This window comes from Cricetulus griseus, chromosome 3 (genome assembly GCF_003668045.3).
Source record: "Cricetulus griseus strain 17A/GY chromosome 3, alternate assembly CriGri-PICRH-1.0, whole genome shotgun sequence".
Classification (NCBI taxonomy): Eukaryota; Metazoa; Chordata; class Mammalia; order Rodentia; family Cricetidae; genus Cricetulus; species Cricetulus griseus.
This window is the reverse complement of record NC_048596.1, coordinates 180,326,641-180,348,749: the sequence shown is the minus strand read 5'-3', so window position 1 is coordinate 180,348,749 and position 22,109 is coordinate 180,326,641. Positions and strand designations below refer to the sequence as shown.

At 44.3% G+C, this 22,109-nt stretch overlaps 1 protein-coding gene across 1 annotated transcript in view; it reads right to left on the bottom strand.

Annotated features, from left to right (window-relative positions):
* Positions 1-4,926, bottom strand: part of Bean1 (brain expressed associated with NEDD4 1) — a 49,015-nt gene extending 44,089 nt beyond the window's left edge. Inside the window, exon 1 of the mRNA XM_027405734.2 lies at positions 4,793-4,926. The gene's annotated coding sequence lies outside the window, so the exon portion shown is untranslated. The remainder of the gene's footprint in view (positions 1-4,792) is intronic.
* Positions 4,927-22,109: the final 17,183 nt, after the last annotated feature.

The window sequence follows — 22,109 nt, the reverse complement described above, 5'->3', positions numbered from 1 at the left end:
GTCAAGATCTGTCTGGAGGTTTTGGATCTCTACTTCCCCTAAATTACCAGAATTGTTCCTCTATAGCAACAGTTCTCAACCTTCCTAATGCTGTGACCCTTTAATACACCTCATGTTGTGGTGTCCCCCTTCCATAAAACTATTTTTGTTGCTACCTTGAAACTGTAATTTTGCTATTGTTTTGAATCATAATATAGACATTTTTGGAGACACAGGTTTGCCAAGGGGGTCATGATCCACAGGTTGAGAACCACTGCTCTACAGGTTCAAATCCCACCACTGTGGCCAAAACATAGAGTTCTGATGTCGTATGCAACTTCATGAACTTGGCCATCTGCTAGCTGGTCTGGTCCTGCCCAAGAGTATACCGAAGCCTGACTCGGGTTCCGTGACGTCTGACATCAGAAGAGACTCAGGCAGGTATTAATTATAACAATGAAATATGACATAATCCCAATGTGGTCACCAATAAGAGAGGACAGAGTGAGCAAATTACGGTATGCAATTATAGTGGAATATTATATAGCCATGAAATCATTTTTCAAAAATTTTAATAACATATAGGCTCTCAGTATAATGTTAAATGTAAAAAGAATCCTGATTATTTTTAAAAAAATCCCACAGGCTGCAGATCTGTGCATGATCCTTATTTTGTAGAAGAAAATCCCAGTGAAGGCATTCACACACAGCAAAAGATTAGGACAGAAATAGAATACACTGGAGGGATTAAGGAGAGTTTTTCATGTATTTTATATTTTTTATGGTATCTGAAAATTTCTACAGTGAAACATATTGATTTCATAATCGGAAAAATTATCCAAATGAAGATTCAGAAAAGAACCTTTTGTAGTAGAAATTAACTGGATAAAGAAGTCAATGCCAGTTCATTGAAAAAGGCTAATGCTAATTTGCCTTTGAACTTTTCTTTTGTCACTGATTTTTTTAAGTTGGCTTGTCATCTAATGCTAATGAGGAGGTTCACTAAGACACTTGAAAAATGATCTTTTCCTGTGGTATGGAGGATTGATCTCCGGGTTTTGTATACGTGACACAAGTGTTCTACTACAGAGTCACATTACCTGAAAACCTCGGATTATTTAAACATCTTTTTTTTATTTAATTATTTTTGTCACTAAGTAACCTAGATTGGCACTGAACTCACTCTGTAGCCCGGAGTTACCACGAGCCCATGCTTCCCTTGTCTCAGCCTTCTCAGTGCCTGGGATTACAGTTCACATCACCAGGCCCTGTAATCTTCATCCCTTTAACATCAGCACATTATCCCTGATACTTAAGCAAGCCTTTTCTGTGTGCTTGTGTGTGTACGGATGCTCATGTGTGCACATGTGTGCACCCAGGAGGTCAGAAGAGAGGGGGCATGAGATCTGGTCGAGCTGGAGTTACAGGTGCCTCTGAGCCACCCTGTATGGGTGCTGGGAACCAAACTCTGGTCTTTTGCCATAACAGCAACAAGCTCTCCCAAACACTGAGCCATCTCTTCCAGCTCCTGAAGCGAGTGGGGTTTGCCAAATATTTGAGGGAATGGTGTCTCCCTTACTGTAACATTTTGTTTTTAATCAGTCTGAACACTTGGCAAGAATAACAAAAATATCAGACCTGCTGTTTCACAAGACACCTTATGATTCTGCAAAGCATACTAAATGTTGAGTGCCATTCTAGTCTCAGGAGACATCAGAGTGAGTGATGTTGCTGAGGGAAGGTAATAGACAAATAAGGGCTATAGATGTTGGAGGTGATAAATGCTGCAGGGAAAACTGGAGAGGTGTAGATAATGAGTGGGAGACTGCTCTTTTAAGTCAATTTGACTAAATGGGTTTGATCATTGTTTGAAGAGAAAAAAAGGAGCGTCTAAAAATGAGATAGCCCATGGATTTACAGTAAGCATCTTCATTTTTCAGCTCTCAGACACAAAATGATTGAAGCTCTCCATGGAGGAATCATCTCGATAACTAATTGCATGTCACTGGAGTTAAAATTATGCTAATTATCAATTTCACAAACTCGCGTAAAATTGCAGAGAGTCAAAGTGATGTTAAGTATTCCATACCTGCTTCCGTCCTTAACCTTCCAGAGCCTCAGTGTTCTTTACTGACACAGTGGGGATGATTATAGGATGTGCCCCCCTCCCCCGACTCTACCAGAATGATGTTGTCTGAAATCAAAGAGACAATGCTTATGTTTACAAAATCAAGTGTGAGGAGTGTTTACAACACAGACATGGCAGGGCCCCTGGCCACGGTCCCCGGACACAGTCATATGCCTTCCATGCATTATTTCTTTAGTCTGCACAACTGTCCTGACAGGTGTGCAATCAATACTCAGTCCATTTTCAAGACAAGGCTGAGACTGTGAAAGGGAGGCCACCTGCCCAGAATCAAATGCTGTAAACTTGGCCTCTCGCTCCAAGAGCTGTGCTCCCAGCCACAACTCTATCTTATGCTCACATGCCAAGTGGCAAGCATCCCCAGCCTCAGTTTCCCTTTTAGGAAGCTGTGAGCTGATCAGTGCCTTCCTGTGTCCTATCCAGTGCTTGGCACACTTTTGTGACTAGGGTTTCAAGTGACAGTGATGTCCTCTGAGGGTGTCCAGCTGATTATTATCAAAGACCCATGATCATCCCACATCCCTATACTGTCCCTATCAGCTGTGCTCCAAATACTGAGCGAAGAAGCAGAACAAACCTAATTAGCTTCTGATGAACTCCTTTGGGAAGAGGAGGGGAGAGGGTTATAGAAGATGCAGGGAATGGGACACCCTAGTGAGTGAATGGGGGAGGGGTGGAGGAGGCTACAAAAGAAGGAAAGAGGGACTTCTGAGAGAACAACACCAAGGAGGCAGCCATTCTGTCCAGCAACAGGTGGACACATTTCCTGATTTCATTACAGTTCTAGGTGACAGGGACATGTTTGTCCTCTGCTTTCTTTCCACCAATTCTCCTAGCCTCCTATACCCTTCATGTCCCCCTCCCCCACGGATGCTCACATTTTCCCTAAGCCCTGGGCATCTGACTGGTCTCCTCTGGGCCCAAGGCTCCAGTTGGCCAGATTCAGGGCAGTTCAAACCATGCTGTCTGTCACCAGCTCCAGTTCCTTTGTTAGGTGAGCTACTGGCCGGGACAGACACAACATAGTCAGCAAGGAATCATCACAGAGGGTACCCTTCTGACTCATGGTAACCTCTCTGTCTCACTGACTGGGCTTCTTGTTACCTGTTGGAACCATCACTGTGGCTCACCTAAGCCACACCATGGAAGGCAATCCTCCCTTTACCAAAACCAGAGTGGACCGAGTGAGGGGTGCAGATTCCTTTGTACAGAGTATGAACAATCATGTGGGGTGTCTCAGCAAGTACCAGCCTTGGGCAGCAAGTACTAGCCAAAGGGAAAAGAGCAGAGCACCTCTTGTAGTCAGTGAGCATCTTACAACCTGGACAGAGGCATAGAGAGAGGGTCTGGACAGGGCAGAGGATGCCAGCAAGTGCCTGAGGAAGAGGCTAAAGGAAAGTCTTGCTTTGCAATGAGTTGTCAATAGAACCGGGGGAGCCAAAGGCTGTCTTAGAGGGTGGAAAAGAGAGCAGCATCGTGTTCCTCCACATCAGGGAAACTCACTTTGTCTCAGAAAAATGACACCTGTGGCCAAATGTAGTCAAGTATTCGATATATGTCTGATACCCCAGAAGAATCAGCTAATGATCTGGATTCATCTTCCAAGTGTTTCAGAGGAGGAAAACAAGCTTAGAGAAGTCAAGTGTCTTGCCTAAGATCACAGAACTAGGGAATCAGCTAAGGGTGTTTTATGGTTCCAAAGTTTCTGCACAGTCCACTAACAGAATCATGCCCACTTTCCAAAGAGGGAAACTGAGGCACTCGGTAGTTAAGTCAGTGGTTCTAGTATGCAGTCCTATAATTGAGAACCTAAAGGGACCTCTGTTGGCCCTCAGGTGCACTTGGACTCTCGCTTCTCTGGTATATCACTTGTATTCTCTTCCTAGCCTTTGGCTGCCTATGCTGGCACTGGAGTGGCTGAGGACGGTAGTCCAGGGTCGACACTACCCGGTGCCTGTTCCCGGACAGCAGAGTCCAAAGGACAACCAGGAAGGGCTGCGGGAGTCAGCTGGGGTAGAGCGGGCTTTGCCCAGCTTGGGAAGGAACATGGAAAGAGGTGGCAGTGCCACTCAGCACTGCACATCAGCGGAACCGCCACCTCCGATTCAGCTTCAGATCCTTCCCAAGAGATGCACTTGGGAAAGTCTGCCCTACCCGGGGCGGGGGCGGGGGGCGAGGGGAGGCGGGGAAGGTCCTTCTGTTCTAGGCGCTACAATATCAAGGGCAATGGTTCAGACGACCCGCGCGATGGGGCGTCAAACTTCCTGGTTTAAGGTGGTGGGAGAGGGTTCAGACTCAAACTCCATAGAACCTCAGTCCTTCTCTCTCACCCCAGACAAGAGTGCGCCCTAGAGTCTTTTCCTGAGTGGGCTGGTCCGCGACCCTCCAAACCGAGGGCGCGGGGCTGGGGACCCTGTCTTGGACTTCCACCTCTGGAGGATACTCGTTTGAATCTCAAGCAGGCGGGAGACCTTGGGTTCCCTACATATCCCAGGGGGCTCGGGGATGCTGGAGCAGGAACCGCAGGAGTCCCAGGAAGCCGCTTAGTTCCGCGCGCGCCGAGATTCTGCTCCGGACCGCATCCCCAGCCGCCCAGCACGTCCCCGGCCGCGTGCGTAAGCCACCGGGACCCCCTCCGCGGCCCTCCCCGTGCCCCGCGCCCCTTACTCGGCTTGGCTGCCGCGCTCCGTTCCGTGCGGCGCAGTGCCGGCTCCAGCTTCGGCTCCAGCTCGAGTCCCGCTCGGGCTCCGGCTCCCGCTCGGATGCCAAGGCGCTCGGGCTGGGCTGGGACGTCGCGCCGCTCCTCTCCGCCTGGGCCTGCTGTGCGTGCAGGGGCGGGGCGCACCGGCGGAGCCGGCGGAGCGGACCTGCGCCCAAGACCTCCAACAGATCCGCTGGCGGTCTCCCGGGCCCTGCCCTGCCCTGCCCTGCCCTGCCCTGTCGCAGCCCCGCCTCGCCACCCGTCGCCGTCGCCGTCGCCGTCCCCGCACCGCCGCTTGCGCCACTGTCAACCTCTTGGGTCCTCCTGGGCGGCGGCGCGGCTCCCGGGTCTCAGCTGGGTGGCAGCGCGGCCCGGGTCATTGCTGAGATGGGGACGCGGGGGAGGTGGGAGAGCCGAGCCGCGCCCCTCTGCGCACAGCCAGCCAGACACCCACACAGCAGCGGGCGGGCGGGGCAGATTGGCGAGGAGGCCCAGGGATGCAGGGAGGCCAATGCGATGGGCAAACGTGTAAAGGGTGGACAGACAGACATGTGCAGAGAAGGGTGGACCAACCATATGTCAGGGAAGAACAGCCAGACAGGTTGGACAGAGATGAGAGCAAAGGGTGGTGGCAGCAGGAGGGACACAGCCTGCTGGCCTTTAGGATGGGCAGAGGAGCCTGACAGGGCCTCTGGTTCCCAGCTGCTAGAATTCTCTTCACGTAGGCTGGGTCAAGGCCTCCAATCTGAGCTACCAGCAGGACTATTTTCTTCACCCCTTGCCCACCCAGTGCCCTCTGTCTTGGTGCTCAGTCTTAGCGGATGCAAGTCTGCCTTGGAAGATCCCTGGCTCAGGGGAGGGACCAGGGTTCCAGCGACTCCATGCATTCACCCCCCTTTGGGAGCACCAGGCATGCCCCATCCACCGCATCCCACCCCATCCCATTCACAATCCATCCTCATCCCCATCCCCAGACCTTTCTTTTCCATCATTACCACAAGGTCCCTGTTTATTGCACATTTAAATATATTGGTGTGCTCTACAGTTACTGATAGAATCATTTTGACTATTTATTCACCTAGGAGAGCCCTGCAAGGTCTGCTAAGTCTGGGTGTGACTGTGAGGGGTCTACATAGAGTGGCACTTGGTAAATCTGATCAGTAAATCCATGAATTGAGTCATTGCCCACCCTCTCCAAAGACACGTTTTATTGATGAGTGAGCTGAGGTTTAAAGAAGCAAGGACACCTGAAACCCTGACTCCTACCACTGCCTGGGAAATGGTTCTCAAAAATAAAACATGATGACAAAGAGCTGAACATGTTGATGATAAAACCTTGGGGAAGCAGAGGAGCCCTGGGGACCTTGTGGAAGAGAAGCAAGCCAGCTGCAGGTCCCAACTGGGAGGTAGGGACAGAGCAGCCTCCAGGAGAAAACAGATGACTTTGTACCTCAGCTCTCTTAGGCACCATGCTCCTGCTTTCATGTGGGGAGTCAGGATTAGATCCCCTCCCAACCTCCTTGGGCAGCTGTTCATTTGGGACTCTGCCTCCTTGACTGTGTCCTTGGTCCCTCCCATACCTACAGGGGTTCTTCTCAGCTTATTGGGGTTGTTATAGTGGGAGGAGCTGAGAAGTGCGGAACAATGGGGTCAGAATGAAGGAGCTTAAGAAAAGACCCAGGTGGGCCCTTTGTCCAAATCCAAACATTTTATTTATTTTGTGGACGAACAAATGGAAGACCAGGAAGAGAGGAGAGTGGACCAAACCAGGAAGCCAGGGCTGGAGGCTTACTCCTAGGCTACAGCTCTGCCTACCACACACAGGCTGACCACAGCAGACATCAGTTGGTCCATGACAGATGGATACCCTAGTTGTTGAATGATCACTCTTGGGCAGGCCCGAGCGTGCATGTGTTTTAGGGGTATGGGATGTGGGTGTGGCTCACTTTGAGTGGGAAGGCCACAACCCCAAAGAATTCATTGCTTTATATTCCCCACCCTCTCATTTGAGTATCTCTGGTCTGACAGATCTGTGCCTTAGATCTAAAAGCAGTTTCAAGTCAGGTTGGTGAGGCTGGGTCTAGCTTAAAGGAGTTGGATTGTGACCGCATGTCTGCCATCTCCGTACCCATCCACAAATGCATATTAGAGTAGGGCAGGAGCAAAACAGCAAAAAGGAGAAAGAAGAAAGTAAAACCACCCACTTTAATACTGCATTTTCTTTCTCCTTAAAAAAAGTTGTATAATTCTGCATCTATCCTTAAATAGAGTGAGCTTGCTGAGTGTGGCCTCTTTCCTCTCCCGTGTCACAGTTTGAAGTGCTGCCTAGCACTGCACTTGAGGGTTGTCCTGTATTTTGTTTTATTGTTTCCCTATTGCTGCACACCTAGTTTGCTTCCCTTTTCTACCTGTAGATAACACTGCAGTGGACATCCTGATGTCTGTGAACATCCTTTATGCCAATGGGTGAGTCTGTGCACGTCATGGACATCAGGGATGTCTGGCATCGGCATCTGCTTGGGCAAGAAAACTCAGGCTGTATGGCAACATCCATTCTCCTTGGGGATAGCTCCCTGTGTGCTGAGACCGTGAGCAGTTTTGTCTACACAGCCGCCCCACTTCACAGATGGAGCGATCAAGGCCCACCACCGTTAGCCACTCTCCAGTTATGTATCACTGGGTACCATGTCTGCTCAGAAGGCTGTGGTCAGCCTGTGTGCGGTAGGCAGAGCTGTGGCCTAGGAGTCAGGAAAGAATGAGAGGTTTTAAAAACTAGACCAAAACAAACAAACAAAACAAAAACAAAAACAAAAACAAAAAACAGGTGTCCTCTAAATTGAATATTGTCCTTTGTTCTTGCCACAGCTTCTGAGCCATTGTTTTATCTGTAAGTTCTAGAAAATGGGCAGTGATATAAACTTTTCATGTCCACTGAGTTATCTATGAGGTCTGTGGGGGCCGGGCAACAGCTGTCCATGAATACCCAGTCTTCGGAGTTTCCATAAGAATTGGGCATAACATCATTTGAAAAGAAAAAGTAGAGTAATAATCCATGCCAATTAGTTTCTTTATGACATTTTCATGTATGTGTCATGATACTTTGCTCATACCTACCCTCATCACTTTCCCTATCTCCCTATCTCTCCTACTTAATCCAAATAGTCCCCCTTCCTTCCTCCCTCCCTCCCTCCCTCCCTCCCTCCCTTCCTTCCTTTGAAGAAAAATGATTTTATTTTAAACATTTTTATTTTGTGTATTTGTGTGCAGGTGCTGTAGGAAGCCAGAAGAGAACATTTGATTCCCTGGACCTGGAGTTACAAGCAGTTGTGATCTGCTTAACATAGGTGCTGGGAAGCAAACTTGAGTTCTCTGGAAGAGCAGTCTGTCCACTCCCTCTTTCTTTTTGATATATTTCATGTAGCAAGCCTATTCTAGCCTGGAACTTGGTATGTATTCAAGTATGTCCTCGAGCTTCTTTTAAAATTAATTTTAAAATTTTTATATGTGTGAATGTTTTGCCTGCACGTATGTCTGTGTATGTGGACATCAGATCCCCTAGGACTGAAGTTAGAGATGGTTATGAGTCTTCTTGTGGGTTCTGGGAATTGAACCCAGGTCCCCTGAAAGAACAGCTAGTGCTGTCAACTTCTGAGATATCTCTTCAGCCCCTGACCTTGAACCCTTGATCCTCCACCTCCCAAGTTCCGGAGCTGCAGGTGGGTGCCACCACACCTGGCTTCATATCTATTTAAGTCTAGGTTCTGCATATGAGAAAGAACAATGTGTACATCTTTAATGGTTCTTTTACTAATAAGTTAAATAAAAATTTTAGATATGTGTTCATTTTATACTTGTATAGCATTTGTGACTTTTATCCTTTAATCCTTCCTCCATTTGCAGTAGTGAGCTTGGTATTCTATTCAGATGGCTCTGTCTTATGTCACATTTTTCCCCCTTTTGTTGCATATACTTCAGTCTTGGGTCCAGAGAAGGGAGGAAAATTAGTGTGGTTTGGATTAGCCCTTTGAGGGCTTTCGGGAAGAGGGGCCATTAATGGCTGCAAAGTGAAACCTAAGGATGAAGGACAAACACAGACAATGAATACACAGTGAGTGAAAAACAAAGCTATTTTCCAGGGCCATTGTCAGGAGCCCCCACTGGCAATACCCAGGAAGTGTTGAGCACAGCTTCTGATGCACAGTGAAGTCTCAATAAATGTTGTAAACAAGTGTTAAATGCTTACTTGCACAAGAGAGTGGAGAAAAACATGTTTCTTACACGTTTTCTATTTGCTTTTGTTGTTGTTGTTGTTGTTGTTGTTGTTTTTGCTCTGCTGGCCCACAGGACTGAAATATCTTTGGTTACAAAAATAGAATTTAAGCTAGGTGGAAGTGACACATACATTTAGTCCCAGCACTCAGGGGTGCAGAGGCAGATGGATCTCTGAGAGTTCAAGACCGAGTTTCAGGACAGCCAGGTCTACACAAGGAAACCCTGTCTCCAAAAACAAACAGGCAAAAAATGGATTTCAGTGTTTAAAATAATATCAGCTGCCAGACACAATTTTCAAAGACTACATTTGGGTCTAGACAAAATGTTTAGAAAAATAATATTGACATTCTATGAACTCAGTCATTTAAGGATTTATTAAGAGCTAACTCAGGGTACAGTGTGCGACCCATGATCATCTTCATTTTCCTGCCCACCCAAAGGAGAGTAATTTGTAGTAAAGTCACATGACTGAACCCAGCTACAAGAGTGAGGGTAGAACAGCTATGGACTGCGGAATGGACAAATGACAAACAGTGGTGAGTGAAAGAAGCCAGACACCGTGTGGCTCTATTTATATAACGATCCAAAGCAGGAAGGGAATCTGCAGGGTTGAGGGTCTGAGCAGAGTTTCTGTTCAGACCATGTTGTGACTGGGCAAGAGCTTCAGGTAGCCTGACAGTGCTGTTTGCTGTTTGCTGCCCCAGGTGCTGGGCACATTGTGATATTTTCTTTGTGCAGATTCTCTGAACAGCAGAGCAATATGCATTCTAATACTGAACTATAATGATAATAATAACAACCACAATAACTAGCTGCACTGATATTGAATAATAATATATCTGTTTTTCAAGCACATGCCAGCTTCAGCAAGAGAGCTGGGCTCCCATTTTGAAGATAGAGGTGGTGAGGTGGAGTGGGGGTGGGAGGTCGGCATAGGATTCCAAACACAAGAGGCAGAGGCAAAGGAAATAACATTTATTCCATCTGTGCAAGCATTTTCAGACTACAAAAATAGTTTCCTTTCTTCTGAACAGCAGTTTTCCTTATCTTTTCCTTTATTTGAAGACACCTCTTGAATTTTGCAGATCTTGCCATAGAATTCTTCCCTCTGCAACTGTTACTACTTAGTTAGTGCTGGTGGGGGCTGGGAGGGGTGAGGAATTTAATCTCAGGCAAGGATGGGAATTGTGCATTTTGTGTCATTTTGGACTTTTTATTTCCTGTCTGCGTTTTTCATTTTTCCCAATTTGCTCACTTAAAACATTATAACATGTTTTCTAGTGTCCTTACTTATTCCCTGATACAGGAAAATAGAGATGTGGTATGTTTCCTGGGAGCAGAAGGCATACAATGTGTGTGCTTTGAAGGGAGTTTGATTCCCTCTGAAGGAGATGGAATATGAATAATAGTACAGAAAAAATTATTTTCTATTGAAAAAGCTCCCCCTCCCCGGGTGTGTGTGTGTGTGTGTGTGTGTGTGTGTGTGTGTGTGTGTGTTTTCTCCCGCACATGTTTTCCAATGGTATCTCAGAGGATAAATAAGAAAATGACAAAGGGACACACTGAGTGAGGAAAGGGGCTGGCCTGGCACACAGAAGGTGCATAATGCCAGTGTATGGGGCCTAAGTTACAGAAAACATTGAGATGTTCTCTCAGCCTCTAACACTAGAGTGCTGATATCAGGACACCCGTGTTCAAATCCCTTCTCTTCCAATTTACTTGCTGTGTATCTCGGGACAAACTACTTGTATTTTCAAAACCACGGTCCAGCAGGAGTCTCAAGCAGCATCATCTGAGGCTTGGGTATCTCTCTGCAGCATCTGTAGCCTATGGCCTCTCTGTGGAGTGGCCAATGGGAAGGGTGGTTTTGCCCTGCCTCTCTTTTGTGCCTTGACTTTCTCTGCCAGAGCTTCTGTCAATTCCTGGGAATTCAAGAAAGTTTCCATCCATGACACACAGCATAGGGAATGCCAGAGTCCAGTGCCAAGGGAATTGAAGCACTTCCTATTTGACAGCTCCTAGAATCATTGTCCCAGTCTAACTGTGTAGCAGTCACCTCAGAGCCCCCAAAGAACACTCGAGACACTATATTAATTATAAGCTGTTGGCTGGTGACTAGGATTTCTTATTGGCTAGCTCTTTTTTTAAAAAGATTTATTTATTTATCATGCATACGCTGTTCTGCTTGGATGCCAGAAGAGGGCACCAGATCTCATTACAGATGGTTGTGAGCCACCATGTGGTTGCTGGGAATTGAACTCAGGTCCTCTGGAAGAGCAGACAGTGCTCTTAATCTCTGAGCCATCTCTCCGGCTCAAGGCTAGCTCTTTCTTAAGTATTAACCCAAAACTACTAATATATGTATTTCTACATAGTCTTATCTTACTGGTAACACCAGACTCATGCATCCTCTCCTCCTGGGATCACATGGTAACTTCTCCTTACTCCACTTCCCAGAATCCTCCTTGTCTCCTAATCCTGCCTATCTTGCTTCTGTATTGACTAACTGTTTTTTATTCATCAACCAATAAGAGAAACATATGTACAGAAGACTACCCTATCATACCTGCCAGTCATTTTCTTTAATTGACATACAATAACTATACTACTTGGAGAGTGTCATGGGCTGTTTTGTTACTGGTCATTTTAAGCTGTCCATGATGAACTTGAAATGCTGCTGTAAGAAGCTGTTTCCTGGCACATGTACCCTGAATGTAGTATTTTGAGGAACAATTTTATATCCTGCTGGAGTAGTTGACTGCCTTTAGGTGGGGAGATGGAAGGCTGTCTGGTGGGCAAAGGAAGCTCATGCATTTGGTCTAGTGCTAAGGATTCGGTTTCCCAGCATCACTGTGTGAACTGTCAGCTTGGCCCTTTTTAGTGCTGTATATATGCAATTTCAAAGCACAGCACAAACTAGGACTGGCTGTGCATGCTCATAGTCCCAGCTACCCAGGATGCTGATGCCAGAGGATTACAAGTTTGAAGCCTGCATAGGCTACACAAAGAGTTCAAGGATAGTCTAGGTGAATTAGTGAAACCCTATCTCAAAAATTTGAAAAGATGAAAAATATGGCCTGGGGATACAGTTCAGTGACAGAGTGTTTGCCTAGCACAAACACAGCCTCAGGTTTGAGCCCCAGAACTGTGGGTGGGGTTGGAGGAAGGTACAGACAGACAAACTCCCCATGACTCAGACTCTTGTGCTGGGAATCTCAGCTCTGGCTTCACTCCTCCCATTCCAGACCCTGCCCCTCAGAAAGCCCACCACGGATCAGCTCCTTCCCTGGAGCTGATTAAGACCATGCCTACCGGGTATTTAAGACCTGATCACCAGACCTGGCACGTGATTCCTCTCTGGCCTTTCCAAGAGTCACCTGGTCGTGCCCTGCTTTGCTTTTCCCTGTTTATTAAATCTGGTCTTATTAATTCAGCCTGATCTGATTTATTGCACCAGTGGAGGAACCCACAAACTGGGGATCCAATACTTATCATGTTGAAGAAATGCTTGCCCAACTGCAGACTCAGGAGCTTCCTTCCATCCATCCTTGCCCTTGTCAAAGCCCCCCAGCAGCTTCACTGTTTAGGGCTTCAGGCCACAAGGCCCTGGCAGCAGGTTCTTTCCTAGCCACTGTCCATCTTAACTCTCTTCCTTGGCCACCTTAGACATTCAAACAGCCCCTTTGGAGACTCCTCTGGCTTCATAATCCCTTGGGCCGAACACACAGATGTTCTGTCTAGCATGTGAGGCTTGCTTGTTAACGCACCTCTTTCCCAGGCTTGCTTCTCCAGAGCAGAAACTGGGTCTAGTTCAACACCAAGTCCTCAGCTTTGGATCTTTCACAAAGAACTGTGGATTTCTTGAAAGAAAAGGAAATAAAACTGGGAAGTAAGGGCCATGCATAGTAACATAAGCCTTTAATTCCAGCACTTGGGAGGCAGAGGCAGGAGGATCTATGCAAGTTTGATTATTAGCCTGATCTACAGAGTGAGACCCTTTGCAAAAATCACTACTAACCAAATTAACTAATAACTAAATAGCTACAGTTAATGGACAACCAGCAAATCTAGGTTTGGGTAGGATGATGTCATCATCCTTACCAGGCTGGCTGCATACAAATTAACTTTCTCACTTTAGTATTTTCAGACTTAGAGAAAAGCCACCAGATGAGTACAAAGAGTTCATGTATACCCTCCACCCAGCTTCCTCCAATGTCAACAACATATGTCAACAACAATGTGTTCATAAAACCTGGAAATTAAGAGGGTATTGTATGTGACTCTCACCAATTTTCTAGAATATTCTTTTTCTGATCCAGAATCTGATTCAGGATCCCAAATCACTCACAGCTATTGTATCTCTTCAGGCTGTTGCACTTCTGACAATTCCTCCTTTGTCCCTGGCAATCATGGCCTTGACTCCTCTAATAAGTATTGATCACTTTTACAGAAGCTTTTTATTTATTTATTTCCCAATTTCTGGTTGACGTCCAGATGACTGAAATTTCTGGAAGTTTGCCCTTAAGACAAACTGTGGATAAGAACTCTTTTTTTTTTTTCTCCTCTCCTTCCCCTTGCTTCCCTTGGGATTTTCTAGAACAAGAGTCAGAGAGAAGCACATCAGGAGGCGGTGATTAGTATTTCTTGACCTTGGACATTTGTTTCTGGTCCAGCAGACTCTGGCCACATCTGCGGTTGATTACACAATTAGGCATGCACAATGACCTTGTGATGGACATGGATGCCTTCTTGCTCCACGCCTTGTTCCACCTATCTTTCTCCCATTTTTCCCTCTTGTTCCCCTTGGTAACAGACTGAAGAGAGGGGGCCCTAGGCCTGGCAGGTGAAGAGCACACAATTCCCAGGGGTCACACACTGAGACACTGGCCAGGCCTGCTGTGGGGGTGGGTGCTGTATGCTGAGTCATATTGCCTTGAGGTACTCACTGGTGGGGTCATGTGACTCACAGAGTCATCTAGGGGTCATCTAGGATGGGGTTCACCCCTGGTGGCAAAGTGCCAATCAATACAGCCTCACTCATGGAATTCAGAAACTCATCTTCCCGTGATACACCTGGGTTTTGCTGAGTGAGGGTGGAAAAGGATTCTAAAATAGTCCCGTTCATTTGACCCAAGCGAGCCCTAGTTGGTTTCTGTTGTTGTTCTTATTATTGTTAACGACTCCAGGTTAGGCCTCATGTTCAAGAGTAGTTGACCAACATATAATGGACTCCACAGTTTTAGTATGTGTGTGCTTTTATTTTGTTATAGTTTGGTGGTGAGATGACAGTGGTGGGATAAATCTGATGAAGGCCCTGCCCTTAGTGTGTCCATATAGGGAGACAGACCATCAAAGAGTCTAATGCCTTGTGACACAGCCTTTGTTGGAGGAGTCTGTGAGAGCAGGGAGAAGGAATGCTCTTAACTAATGAGCCACCTCTCTTGTCTCCATGTGGTAGTTCCTCTCACTCCCTTTTTATTATTTAAAGCAATTTTGAAACTTAAGTCTATTCTGATCACATTCTTCTACTCCCCAAAGTCCTTCCAGATCTTCTCTCCATCCCTACCCACTCAACTTTAAATTCTGTCTCAAATAAACATCCAGAACAACAACCAAACCCCCAACAAAACCCCACCAAATTATAACTAATAAAAGTAGACAAAAATACTGTGGAGTCCATTATATGTTGGTCAACTCCTCCTGAACATGAGGCTTAACCTGACATGGTTGATATACCCAGTGTCATTCCATTGGAGAAAACTGATATTCCCTCTTCCAGTAGGTATAAATGACAACTCAGTTGTAAATCCTGTGGCTAGGTTTTCATTCATTCATTAATTTTTTTTAAAAAAAAGTAACAAAGTAAAATATAGTAAGATAAAACAAAAACTATTACATTGGTTAAGACAAACCAACAGAAGGAAAAGAGCCCAAGAGAAGGCACAAGAATCAGGGACCCATTCATTTGCACTCAGAAATCCCATAAAAACACTAAACTGGTAGCCAGAATAAAGTCACAGAGGACTGGCACGGACCCGTGCAGGCCCTGTACATGCTGCTTCAGTCTCTGTGAGTTCGTATGAGTTTTGACCATGTTGATTTAGAGGGCCTTGTTTTCTTGGTGCCCTCCTTCCCTCCTGGATCTTAGACTCTTTCAGCCTCCTCTCCCATGGAGTTCTGAGGGGAGGGATTTGATGGTGACATCCCATTTAGGGCTGAGTGTTCCAATATCTCTATGTGTAATGTCTGGCTGTGAGTTTCTGTATTTGTTTCCATATGCTGCAGAAAGAAGCTTCTCTGTAATGGCTGAACAAGACAACACTGATGTATGAGTACAGCAGAGTATAATTAGGAGTCATTTTATCATTACCTTTTTTTTTTTTTTTTTAAGACCAGAAGTATTTGGTTTTACCCTAGGTCCATGGCCTACCTAGTCTTTGGTTCTTGGTCACCCAAGCAGCAGTATTGAATATGGGTTCCATCTCATGAGATGGGCCTTAAGTCAAATCAGCTACTGGTTGGTAACCTCCAAAAGTCACCATTACCCTAGTATATCTTGCAAATAGCACACCACTGCAGATCAAAGGGTTAGTGGCTGGTTTGGTGTTTGCATTTCTCTTTTGGTAGCATTCAGGGTACCTTTCTGTATCCAAGATGCTGGAATGCAAGGAGAGGGGTGAAGGCTCTATGTCTAGTGAATTGTGCAGGTGTTGTCTTCAGCAATGGGGCCTTGCTATTAGTTAATGGGGAGCAACCTATAGTCTTGGCAACAGCCTGGGTTGTTTGGGGATTCTCATAGGGCCCCTTTGGCCAACAATTCAATTAGATGTAACTTAATTCCAGTACTGGAAGCTTCCTTTAGTGACAAGAGATGGCCAGTTGGGACTCTATCTTTTCCATTATTTGGCAGTTTCATTTAGATCACACACACACACACACACACACACACACACACACACACACACACACACACACACACACACAGAAGTTTCTTCTACTATATTAGCTTTCCACACTACTGTTCAAGTGCCCCTTAATTTTACCCGTCTCTCCCCATATTCCCTCTTACAATGTTCTCTCCCCTTCCTCTCCCCACTTAATCCTCCCATTCCAGCACTGCCATCCACTCATAATTATAATTCTATTTCTCTTTCTAACAAGATCTATCTGTTCTCTCCAGTTCCTTATTCTATACCTATCCTCTGTGGTTCTATGGATTGTAGCTTGGTTATTATTGACTTAACAGCTCATTTCCTGAACGGGATACCTCACTCAGGATGATTTTTTCTAACAAGCTACTACCCATTTGCTGCAAATTTCATGACGATTTTTTTTGTTTGTTTTTTTTGTTTTTCGAGACAGGGTTTCTCTGTGTAGCTTTGGAGCCTATCCTGGCACTCGCTCTATAGACCAGGCTGGCCTCGAACTCACAGAGATCCGCCTGCTTCTGTCTCCCGAGTGCTGTCCCGAGTGCTGGGATTAAAGGCGTGCACCACCAACGCCCGGCCAAGTGTTTTTTTTTTTTTTTTTTTTTTTTGGATGATGTCATTTTTTTTAATGGTTGAATAATACTCAGTTGTGTAAATGTACCACATTTTTCTTATCCATTCTCCAGTTGATGGACATATGGGTTGTTTCTAGTTTCTGTATGTTATAAATAAAACTTCTATAGACATAACTGAGCAAGTGTCTTTGTGGTAGGATAAAGCATCCTTTGAGTATTTACCTAAGAGTGGTATAGCTGGATCTTGAGGTAGATAGATTCCCAATTTTCTGAGGAGTGTCCATATGGATTTTGTTAGTGGCTGTGCAAGTTTGCACTCCCATCAGCAATGAAGAAGTGTTCCACTTTCTCCACATCCTCTCCAGCATGAGATGTCACTTGTTTTGCTGATCTTAGCCATTCTGACAGGTGTGAGATGAAATCTCAAAGTGATTTTGATTTGCAAGTCCTTGATGGCTAAGGATGTTGAACATTTCTTTAAGTATTTCTCAACTATTTGAGTCTCCTCTATTGTGAATTCTCTATGTTGATCTATACCTTATATTTTAATTGGGTTATTTGTTTTCTTGATATATATATATATATATGCATATATATGTTTTCTCGAATTCTTTATATATTTTGGATAATAGCTCTCTATTGAGTGTGTAATTGGTTAAAAAAAAACTTTTCCCATTGTATAGGCTGTCTGAATGTCCTTTACCATGCAGAAACTTCTTAGTTTTATGGGATCCCATTTAGTACTTGTTGATCTTAGTGCCTGTGCTAACAGTGTTCTGTTCAGAAAGATTTTTATTGTACCAATGAGTTCAAAACTATTTATTCCCCACTTTCTCTTCTATTAGGTTCAGTGTATTGGGTTTTATGCTGACGTCTTTGATCCTTTTAGAGTTGATTCTTGTGCAGGGTGATCAGTATGGACCTATTTGGATTGTGTGCGTATATTCATGGTTCCCTTCCTTTGATTTTGCTGATCTGGGATTCTTTGTTCCCTGTGTTTCCTTGGATCTTCTATACAGCTGGATTTGTATTGCTTAAATTTGGTTTTATCATTGAATGTTTTATTTTCTTCATCTATGATAATTGAAAGTCTTGGTTGGCATCTGTGGTCTCTTAGAGTCTTCAGCACTTTTGTCAAGGCCCCTTTGGCTTTTAGAGTCTCTATTAAAAAGTCAGGTGTAATTCTAATTGGTCTGCCATTATATGTTACTTTTTTCTCCTTGCAGCTTTTAATATTCTTCTTTGTCTTTTATGTTTAGTGTTTTGATTATTATGTGCCAAGGGGAATTTCTTTTCTGGTCCAGTCTATTAGGTGTTCTGTATGCTTCTTGTACTTTGATAGGCTTCTTATGTTTTTAAGTTAGAGAAATTTTCTTCTACAATTTTGTTGAAAATATTTTTTGTCCCTTTGACCTAGGTTTCTTCTCCTTCTTCTATTCCTATTATTCTTATATTTGGTCTTTTCATAGTGTTCCAGATTCCCTAGATGTTTTGTGCCAGGAGTTTTTTTTTTTTTTAGATTTAACATTTTCTTTGACTGGCATATCCATTTCTTTTATTGTGTTTTCAATGCCTGAGATTCTCTCTTCCTTCTTTTGTGTTCTGTTGGGGAGGCTTACCTCTGTGGTTCTGTTTGAGTTCCTAAAATTTCCATTTCAGAATTTCTCTCATTGGCTTTTCTTTATTGATTCTATTTCCACTTTCATGCCTTGAGCAGTTTTATTCATTTCCTTCCACTGCTTGTGTTTTCATAGATTTCTTTAAGGGATTCATTCATTTCCTCTTTAAGGACCTTTGTCATATTAATAAAGGCTCTTTTAAGATATTTTTCTTGTGTTTCAGCTATGTTGGAGGTAGGCCTGGTATGGTAGGCCTGGGCTCTAGTGGAGACATATTGTCCAGCTGTTAGTGCACTGGTATTTAGCCTTCTGGGTTGGGAAGACTGTAGTTCTTGGTGCTGATGTCTGGTCTTGTCTTTGTTGGGTGGGTGTGTTTTTCCTTGTTTTTTGGTTCTCAGGAGAGTGTGGTGGCTGTGAGTTGCCTAGAAAAACATCTTCTGGGGTCTTGATAAGTGTGGCCACTGGGTGTTTCAGGTAAAATGTGTTTCTGGGTGTTGGGTCCTGAGACTTTGGAATGGGATGGGCAGGGGGCAGGTCATGTCTCACATGACAAATTGAGTCACATGATCAAGATGGGCATTGATGCATCAGACATATGTGATCTTTTTTTTTTTTTTTCAGAAAACAGCAATCACTATTTGGACCAAAAATATAGCATACCTTATGTTTGAGGGAGGTGAAGAGCTTAATGCAACTGGAATGTTTGACATGTGGGTAGACAATAGTGAGATAAAATGTTAAGGAGAATTGAAGTCCTGTGAATTTTGGTTATTAGGCCGAGAGTAGTAGGGAACAACTAAATGTATTTGTTGAGCTTTAAGCAAATGAACCCAAGATATACTTTTCACATTGGAAGATGCATCAGTGTAGCAATATGGCTTCGATGTTGGGAAGGTTGGAGAATACCATGGTTTGGAAATGGTTTGAGAGTGTGTCCTAAAGATTTGTGGACTGGAAACTAGGTTCCCTGTATGGAACTTGTAAGAGGTGGTGTGAATGGAAGTCACTGGATTAAGTCATTGCAGGTAACATTTAGAAGTGACCAGTGAGAACTCTGTCAGTTCCCACCCAGGGTGGTTACTGGTAAAGCATTGTTACCCCATGCACTTGCCCCTTGGGCACACAGGTCTTTCCCACTCTGCTTCTTTGTTACATGGTGACACAGCTGTGGGTTGCCCAGAAGAGGCCAACATGGCTACTTAACCTTGAACTTACAGCCTTCTAAACTGTGGACTCAAGTAAAACTCTTAAAAACAAATTACTCAGCCCTAGATATTTTGTTATAGCAACAGATAATGGGCCAAAACACCATAGAAGAGATGAGGAAGTGGACTTGAATGAAGGCTGGGCCAGTAGAGAAGAGGAAGAAGGACCAGAGGAATTGGCTAGCATGCCATTCGATGTATGTTTTAGAAAGAGTAGATAAATAAGTTAGTGTGCTCAAACCTTGTGCACCAGTAAAGCAACCAGTGGTCATCTTGACAAGAAGACAGGTCCTGATCAAATATCTTTCTACTTTTAAAACATTTGTTGATTTTTAAAATGTGATTTGTAACTGACATAGAGTAGCTAGAAATCCTGATCTGGTCCCTGTAGCTCAGTGGTCCTCAACCTTCCCAATGCTAAGACCCTGTAATGTTGGGGGTCATGGCAAAAGTAACCTTGGACCTGTAAGAGACTTGGGCAGAAGCTGCCAGTATAAATACACTATTATTAGAAGAATAGCTGCCTTCAATCCCTTCTTCCCTGATACATAACGTCTGGGCTCATGAAGTAACTTATAGAAGGAAAGATACATTTCATGGTCAGGTTACCTAGCAACCCTTCCCCCTTCTAACCCACTATCTAACACCTGCACCCTGCAACCTTGGTAACATCCTGCACTCTCAAGGACTCATGCACAGGGACATTCCTCAGCCTGGTTATCAGGCAAGTAGCCTCAAATGACCTCTCCCTGCCTGCCAAGCTCCCCGCTTGACACCCCTATATAAGGTCCCTGTGAAAAATAAAAATTTGCAGCTTGATCAGAAACCTGTCTTGCTGTCATTCTTTGTTCCCCCTGACCTTTCTGTTCTAGGTTCTTTGGTGACTGCAGCACATCTGGGTGTGAGCTCTCATTATTCCCCCAGGTTGGGGCACTTTAATACAGTTAGTTTGTCATATTGTGATGACTCCCAACCAAAACATTATATGCTGACCCCCAACCATAGCAGTGTTTCATTGCTACTTCATAACTGTAATTTTGCTACTGTCATGAATTGTAATGTAAATATATGATATGCAGGATATCTGATATGCAACCCCCATGGGGTCACAACCCACAGGTGAGAATCATTGGAACAGCTACATTTTTCTTTCAGAATATTGTAGAAACAGAATCAGACAGGATGTGGGCTTTTGACCCTCTATTCTTTCATATAGCATAATGCATTTGAGATTCATTTGAATTTTTATATCAATGTGCCTTCCTTTCTGTTGTTTGATAGTGTTTATATGTGGATGACAGATGTATTTCATTGACTTTTTTTCTGTGTAGGCTCTATAATAAAATACCACAGAGTATATAAACAATAGAATTTTATTTCTCATAGATGTATCTGTAGGCTCGGAGGTCCAGGATCAATGTGTCAGCAGATTTGGTGTCAGCTAAGGGCTGCTTCCTTGTCCATGTATAACATATTTTGCTGAGCATGACAAGGCATGCATAGAATCCCAGTGTTCAGGAGCTTGAGGCAGTAGGATTATGAGTTCAAGGCTAGATAGGCTACACAGACCCTGTCTAAACAGAGAGAAAGAGATTGCTAATCCACTTGAGTATTTATTTGGAGTCCTTGGTCTTAAGCACTGTCTACTTGATAAGAACTGCCTATTTGTTTTCTAAGGTGTCCATCAGCAATGAGTCAGAGTTCCAGGGCTCTGTATCCTCAACTGGACTGGGCATCATCATATTTTAGTCCCTCCCCATCTTAACAGGTATACAGTGGCATCTTTAGTGTGTGTGTCCATAATGACTAATGGGCCTTAGTACTTCCGTGTTCTTATTTGCCCCCATCTATCTCCTTCTGTGTCTGTTCAATTATTTGCCTGCTGTTAAAGTGGGATTTTCTTTTCCTTATTGTTGAGTTTAGAGGATGCTTCATATATTCTGGATATGTTTGCCAGACACCTGACAGTCAGTGGCTTGTCTTCCTAGTCTGTGAGTTGTGTCTTTCAAAAAGCAAACTTCTATTTTTTTTTGTTTTAATGAAACCCCACTTAATTCATTTTTTCTCTCTTTTTATGAATTAAGTACTGTCACTTTTGAGAACCCTGACCCACCTTGGTTCCAAAGATTTTACCCACATTGTCTTCTAAAAGTTTTTAAGGTTTTTACACTTTACATTTACATGTTGGGCTTTGATTCCTTTTTGTATCAATTTCTGTATAAAATACAGCACAACAGGTAAGAGCACTTCCCTGTATAGGAGTATCCAAATGTTCCAGCATCATTCACTGAAAATACTGTTCATTCTCTGTTATTTTCTTCACTTTTGCCAAAATTCCATTGAACAGGTTTGTGTGGCTCTGTCATTTCTGAACTCTCTGTTATGTTCCACACAGATACACAGGAGTTAATGACTATAGCTTTTAAAAAATTACAATATATATATATATATATATATATATATGTGTGTGTGTGTGTGTGTGTGTGTGTGTGTGTGTGTGTGTGTGTGTGTGTGTGCTTGCCATGACACACATATGAAGATCAGAAGATAACTTTGGGAGTCAGTTATCTCCTTCACCAAGCAGTACACAGGGAGAAAAGTCAGGCTGTTTGGTTTAGTGGCAAGTGCCTTGATCCACTGAGCCACCTGTCAACCCTGATGAGAGCCAGATAATTCAAGTCCA